Source organism: Dermacentor silvarum, unplaced genomic scaffold (genome assembly GCF_013339745.2).
Source record: "Dermacentor silvarum isolate Dsil-2018 unplaced genomic scaffold, BIME_Dsil_1.4 Seq2663, whole genome shotgun sequence".
Lineage (NCBI taxonomy): Eukaryota > Metazoa > Arthropoda > Arachnida > Ixodida > Ixodidae > Dermacentor > Dermacentor silvarum.
The window spans coordinates 9,791-17,539 of NW_023605954.1; the positions used below are offsets into that span (position 1 = coordinate 9,791).

Sequence of the window (7,749 nt, forward strand, 5' to 3'; positions counted from 1 at the left end):
GTCACCTGGCGACATAATGAAGATATCTGTAGTCATGTTAGAGTACAGTACACACGAATACCTCCCCGAAAGCGGTAACAAAACGCCCCAAACCAGCGAGCGAGCAGCGCGACCAGCCCTACGAACCGCTACCGTAGCGGCCATATTGCTCACTACCTAATGATGATGATATTAGTTTTGATTCTGCCAGCGCCATCTCTCGGTCGCATACTTTAGTTCACAACGCCACCGCTACACTTATTTTCGTTGCACTGTGGAAGGTACAGTTTCCCTTCTCTAAGTTTGTATGGGTGTTCTGTGCTTGAACTATCGGAAATGTGGTGTTCTTGCGAGTTCAGCGCGGCTTATAACATGGTCGTTCGTTTTGTGTCGAGTAGAAAAAGAAGTGACGACTGGCTTCGCCTTTCGAAAGTACCGGCGCAATATTGGCTCTCCCTGGCGCGCCCGCGTACTGCTGCTGCTGCTGCTTGCCGGACGCCTTCTTCAGCGTGTTTTGGGCTATCTTTCTCTCTCCGTTTGTGTGTGTGTGTGTGGTGTGTGTTCGCGCGCGCGTACGTGTTTTGTAAGCGCTTTACGTGTGCGTGCGTGCGTCCGTGCGTTTTTTCTGAGCGCTGTGTACGTGCGTTCGTGCATGTTTTTTGAGTGTTTTGTATGTGTGCGTGCGCGCGCGTGCGTCCTTGTATGCGCGTCTCTATGTGCTTGCGCGTGCGTGCGTTCGTGCGTTTTTTGTGAGCGCTTTGTATGTGCGCGCGTGCCTGTTGTGTGAGTGCTTTGCATGTGTGCGTGCGCGCGCGCGCGTTGCTGCTTCGCGAGGGTTTTGCTTGTGCGCGCGTGCTTGTATGTGGGTCTCTATGTGCTTGCGCGCGCGTGCGTTCGTGCGTGTTTTGTGAGTACTTAGCGTGTGTGCGTGCGCGCGCGCGTACGTGTTTTGTGAGCGCTTTGCGAGTGCGCGTGCTTGTATGCGGGTCTCTATGTGTTTGCGCGTGCGTTCGTGCGTGCGTGTTTTGTGAGTGCTATGTATGTGCGTGCGCGCGCGCGCGTACGTGTTTTGTGAGTTTTCTGCGGGGGCGCGCGTGCTTGTGTGTGTGTGTGTGTGTGTATTGAATAAAGTCGGTAGTTTTACACGCAATAAACCTCTTCAAAATTGGTGCAGCGGCTGTCCCCGCCCTGAAAACCGAGTTTGGTGTCGAGCCACTCTGGTATATATGGAGGCGCCGGAGGACCAGTGGAAGGTGTAAGTTTCCTCCTTTTCCCCCCCTCTACCCTGATGAATCCACTTCCTTGATTGTTATTGTGAAATAAACGTTTCATCAACAGCATAAATACATGAATCAGAAATCCGGAAAGTGTGTTTCACGATAATTTCGATCGTGAAACGTGTACCTCGGGTTAGCCCACATTTCCTTGAAATGCTGCCGCCCTTTTCGCCCGCACAAAAAATGTTTTGCCTACAAATGCAAAAACGCCCGTGTCTCGTGCATTGTGGGCACGTTGAAAAACCTCTAGGGGTCAGGATCAATCCAGAGTCACCCGCTATCCCGTGCCCCTTAATCAAATTGTCGTTTTGACACGTAACACTCCCGAATTCAAGGAGACAACTGCTTAAATTGTGAATAGCTGGTTATTTGCGATATTCCGCGTATAGCAATTGGTTTAAGCAGCTTTTACTGAAGATATGAAGTGCTTAGATTTAGGTCTCTCTGGGGTGGTTCTCATGCCCTTCGAAAATTGTCGTCTATAGCCCGATTATAATTCGTAAAAATGGAATTTATAAGGCATGCCCTCGGACTCGAGAATGTGTTTGAGCTGTAGGTTTAATTGAGAAGGTTGCAGTGAGTCCAATAAATTTTTTAATGCTTTCTCAGTACGAGTGTCAAAGTGTAAAAAAAGCGTATGTGTGTGTGTAAATTGTTGAAAGCGAGTCATATGGTGCAGGTGTGCGTGTGTGTGTGTAAGACTTCGCTCCTCGAAAGGGCAGGACTTGTGTAAAGTGACTTGTTGAACAACACTTTGCAAATGTGGTGAACATGGTTTAAATAATGGATTTGAGACCTGCAAGGAGTTGCGACATTGTAACGCATTCCTCTTGCATTTACCACAGATTTGCCACTGAATTGTACAACTCTCTGGTGCTGTTTGGCCAGAAAAGGCAAGGAAACAATAATTAATCAAATTTGCTTCATTCACACTATTTATAGCCAACATAGTAGCCCAAGTCACTAGTGTGATCGAGTATATATTTGCAATGTGGCACTAAGATTACTCATTACATTCAACTTAGACGCTTTCATAGCTGGTAATAAACTTAGTGAGCACTAAAAGAAATATTAAACTATAGAAATACCGCTGGCACAGCACTGGCAACAGTGTATGAGCAGGCAAACGTATATGTGTGTGGAAATTTCAATGCAATGAACTTTCACTACAAAATCTGTGGTATGAGGCTTTTTTTTTCTCAGTAAGCTGTACCGAGTCCATACTTTGATTTTTCTCTTGCCAACCAAAATCACCTTTATTGCCAGTGATCTTCTCTCGTTCTGGTAGCATTTTTTATGTGGAACTAAAAATGTCATTTCTTGCAGGTCATCCAGATGACAGACTCACAATTCGCAGCCTTTGTGCTCTCCATCAGAAACCCATCAGGGGCAAGCCACTTATGTTTGCCTTCAGACAAGACAACATTGTAAGTAGATATAGGCGTGTAGTCGAATATTCTGAAACAAGTTTCCATTTAATACTGTGAGGCTCCTTTGATAGCCTTAGGTTCATATTTTGTGCAGTTGTGTGTATGCAGTTTTTAGATATTGCCGATGGCACAGTGCACATTGCAGATATGACGACTATGAAGTATATACTTGCAATTTCATCATTGCCTTTCACGTCTTTCTTTTGTGCAAGGATATTCAGAGATTGGGGCATTTCAGCATCATATTCTGTATTGTGCATTCAGTGCTCATTTCAAGTTACCCTCCTCCTACCAATTTATTTGCGGGAAAAGAGTATTTGTTTAACCTCTGCAATGCGATTCTTATTTGCTCATTGCGTCAAACTCCTCTACCTTTAATTATCACATAATTATCACAACCTCAAAATTTTGGCTGTTATTCTTTTGAAAACAGTATCAAAATCAAAATGTGCTACATTGCTATCAAGACTGCAAGGGAATTGATGAAATTCAAGAAACCGTGGTTTCTTATGGTAGTTAAAAACCTCTTTTCAGCAAACCATGTGCCTATTTTGTTTACTGAGCTGCTCATGAAATTCGCAAGCATGTTTGATTTAACACAGTCGTTACAGGAGAAGAGAAAAAAAAGATTAACAGGAGCACTTTTCATGAGGATGCAATGCTTTTGGATATTCTTCAGGTGGCAAAATGTACATTTAGGAGAGAGAGTGACCTGGAATCGGAGAGGGTGGGGCAGGGAGCCAATTTGTAGCCATTGTGTCTCATGTATGTAGTGGCAACACAGGATGAGAAATAGTTGTGGCACTGCGGTCTAGTAAATAGGTCAGCACTTACATAAACTCCCCCACAGTGAGGGGGAAACGTAGGATATGTTGTCCAATAAAGATGGTGCTTTTAGGAGACAGCAGGAAATTTTAGGCTCTAGTTGAGCAGCTACAATATGAAGGACCACGTAAATTGTAGGAAGCCAACATAAACTGAGTAGAAGGACGTACGTCACTGTTCAGAGCACGAAGTAGAAATTCGGAGCATCAGGAAGGATTGTAAGTATAAATAACGGAATAGTACTTGTGAGCGTATTGCCTAGCTAACAAGGGCAAAAAATAGTTGGCAGGACGTTCTATATTTTCCAGGGAAATGTGCTGAAACACTGATTCTTACTCAGTCAGTAAAGAAATATACAACAATAAATAAATAACTATGTATACAGAAAAGGCCTTATAGACTACAGTGGAGAGTTGGACATTGTTGAGCTAGATGCAAGTACTGCTTTGCTACTGTAATGCAGGGCAGGTGAGAATGCAGTTGGGGGTTTCGTCATTTTCGTCTGTTGTGCACTCTCTCTGTACAATAGTGCTCTCCGTCTCGGAGTGTAAAAATGTTGCATTCAAAACAATTCTCATGCCTTGAGCACAGCAGTCTTATTGTGTCTTCTCCCATGAAGTCTTCTGCTGCAGCGCTTCTGAAGTGTAATGCACAACTACATTGCAGATTTTATATTGCGAGTTTTATATTGCGGTCACATCCATGCTCCTGGAGAAATGCCCATTGCTGAGAGATGTCGTTGGTAGAGTCTACATTTTATGCTCTTATTTTCCATAGTGAAAAGGCTACTGTATATTCATGTTTGCTTCTATGCCATTTTGTATTTACAATGACTTAGTGATCGCGGTTTCTAAATTTGAAAACTAACTTTTGTCCAATTGAGCTGTGCCTTGTGTTCGGTCACAATAATTAGGGGTGTTGTTTTCAGAAGCTTGTTGCCTTATCAAATTCCTCGCAGTGTATTGGATCGTAATGAAATGTAGAGTCAACTCTCATGATTCTGTTATTTTGCTAATGCAGGAAGCAGGATTCCACCACAGCCATCTCCTGCACTTATGGTCAAGATGCTCAGACAATGGAGTCCCTGTTCCTTGTGGTTAACCGTGAACAGTATTCTCGCTTTTATGAAAGCTAAAGGTGATTTCCTGCATAAATTAGGATTTTGCAGCTCAAATGTATACACTTTATTCTAATTTGAAGCAACTAATATATGCTGTTTAATACTTTTATACTGTTTGATACAATCATTTCTTGTTGGAAAATATTAAGCATGATGTTTAACATTTATTTATGCATTACTGGCGGATGCATGATGGCCTGTGTTTAAAAAATGTGAACTCACACATTTGAACCTTCATTCAGTAAACAGAGTATGGCTGATTTAATAAACATTATTTGCTCATTTATGTACAAGCCCTAATCTTCCATTATCGCACCAAGTACAAATAATTTAGAAATTGGCAATGTATCATCCGCATGTGGCCAGTAGAGTACCTTAATGAACAGTGGTTTGTTTTCATAAGGCCGCCATTGATACGGCACTTCGCACCTAAACAGTAATAAATCTGGCATATTTAGGCTGTCTTGCAGTAGAAAAAAAATTTTTCAAGCAACATATTTTATAACAGACCATGCATTGCCTTCGCATTACAAAATTTAAGGAAACCAGAATTCTAATCGGAAAATCTGCTACACAGCATTTTTAGCTCAGAGAAATCTATTTACATTTGAAAAAAAAATTATTTAGGTGTGAAAAAAATTTTGCTCAAGGAATCTTGTTGAGGAGCGAAAATTCATCTTGATGCTCCTGGATCAAACCTTATTTAAAGCAAGTTCATGTGTGAAACATACGGTGTTTCAGTATATCAAAAATGTGCGCCAGTCAAGCTTTATATCGACTTTCTAAATCAGCTTTTCACAATGATTTGACATCACATTGGTGTACAAAATAACAGGGTGTGTTTCTTGTGTGCGTGCTCTACTTCCCTAACTGACCTTTGCAATATATATATTTTTTTCAAGGCCACCAAAACTAGAATTTTTGTACCTGAAATTTAATATTGAAAATTTATTCTTTAAGTGGCACCAAACAGGCTGTTTTAGGGTTACCATATATACAGGTTGTTTCAATTAACTTAAGCTAATCATTAAATAAATGCAAATGCTACGTAGCTGGACAGAACCAAGGTAATGTTGTTCGCCGTCGCTTGGAGATACTCAGACTATTTTTTGTACTCGGCCTAGTTCGATAATTAGACCTAATTATTTATTCAACTTCTCAATTATAATTAGATGAAAAGTGTCAATGAGTAAATTGTAGAGCAACATGAGAAACTCCCAATACAGCTTTCTGTTGCTCAATACGTGCAACATAAAATGGTTTTTCCGAGCGTGAAAGAAGCCCGTGAATATACGCAAAATTTTCGGCCAGCTGGCCGCTCGAGGCACTTTATGTGTACTCGCGGGCATCTTTCACGCTCCGAAAAACACTTTTGTGTTGCGCGTATTGAGCAACAGAAAGCTGTATCGGGAGTTTCTCATGTTGCTCTATACAATCTTCTAATTGACACTTGTCATCTAATTATAATAGTTGAGAAGTTGAATAAATAATTAAGTCTAATTAGGCGGAGTACAAAATATAGTCTGGGTATCCCCAAGCGACGGTAAACAATATTACTTTAGTTCTGTCCACCTACGGAGCATTTGCATATTTTTAAAGTTTGTCCCAAGTTAACTGAAACACCCTGTATATAGGACAGATTTGATCAGGTATATTTAAAAAAAACATTTTTGTAGGAAATGTAAATTTTTATGTACTTAAAATGTATTTGGTGATTGCACATTTTAGGTTGTTATGTATGTATTATGTAGTTATGTATTCTAGCACGGAATAAATATATTTACTTTCCTTGAAAATGAAGTATCATATATGTCTTGCTGGTTCGTATTACATTTTATATGGATATGTAAAGCGTAATAATCATTGATGTAGATATACACGCTCAGAAGTTATAGTTTGCTAGGTTGCATTTGTGCAGTGAAGACAGGTTTGGCCCTGAATTACTAATATTTATTGTCATCCACACGTGTAAATGTTGTGTACGCCTATTGAAACTTCAAGCTTGGCTATCGGACGCCGTGCTTGGTAGCTGAACTTGAACCTTCTGGCACACACGAGTTATGCCTGGATCGCTCTATATAGTCATAATTCAAGGTATGTACAGCTGAGCCTGCCTTCCCTATACTGTACAAATAAAGGATGTACACCCTTTCAACACCTATGAAAATGGGTGTTAATGAGGACTAACACCCTAACACCCTTCATAATTTTTGCTGGACACCCTTCCTCTAGGGTGCTATATTAGCACCCCAACTGTAGGGTGTAGGAAACAGCACCCTTAGGGTGTCCGTCTGGCGACAAACTGATTTACACCCTTAAGGGTGTTAAAATGTTTAGTGTGTGCTTAGTGAAATAGTACGAGCAGGGAATTCTGTAGGAGCTAGCGATGCCGTGAAGCACAAAACACAGGACCCTGTTTGCAAGGGTTTCCTTCGAGCCACCTGGTGTGTCACTGCTAGGCTTGTCTCTCAAGCCAAAGACTGCGTCCGATTTCCTATCGTACACACTAAACAATTTCTCACCCTTAAGGGTGTAAAATAGGGTGCTCCCTAAATTTACACCCCACTGCACACCCTTCGAGCACCCTATTTGGGCCGGAGCACCCTACGAGCAAGACGCAAAGGGTGCATTTACCGGAAGGGTGTAAACGAGGGTGCAAGAAGGGTGCTATAACAAATGGGTGCTTAAGTGTTCATAAGGGTGTACAGTATGGGACAAAATTTTGTGGACCACGTGATCAGAAAACGAAGCGGATAGCTTTTAGCGGTCGCCTGGCTAGCCACCGCGGCCTCACTAGGAGCCTTGCTAAAGTAGTGATCGGCTGAGCGCCGGCAGCATCCCGCCGAGGGGAAGGTCCAGTTTTTTCCTGGCGCTCGTGCAGCCTCAACCTCTGCGGCTTGCGACCGGCGCTGACCAAGCATGACGCGCAAGCTCATTACCGTCGGCTGTGTACGGCACTTGGGGAGCTGAAATAACAGCATTTTGACTTTCACCGCAAGTGCGGCCTCCAGCCAGCGGTTAATAAATCTATCGGCTTCGCTTGCAGAACACGTGGCCTACAAACTTTTGTCTACGACTGTACATGTAGTGTAGTATATTTGTACAGGGTACAAAGAAA

At 42.2% G+C, this 7,749-nt stretch overlaps 1 long non-coding RNA gene across 1 annotated transcript; it reads left to right on the forward strand.

Annotated features, from left to right (window-relative positions):
- Positions 1-338: 338 nt before the first annotated feature.
- Positions 339-6,389, forward strand: LOC125941772 (uncharacterized). The gene is made up of 3 exons (XR_007464594.1): positions 339-1,234; positions 2,583-2,683; positions 4,532-6,389. It is a non-coding gene; the product is annotated as an uncharacterized LOC125941772 (long non-coding RNA).
- The last annotated feature ends 1,360 nt before the right edge of the window (positions 6,390-7,749 follow it).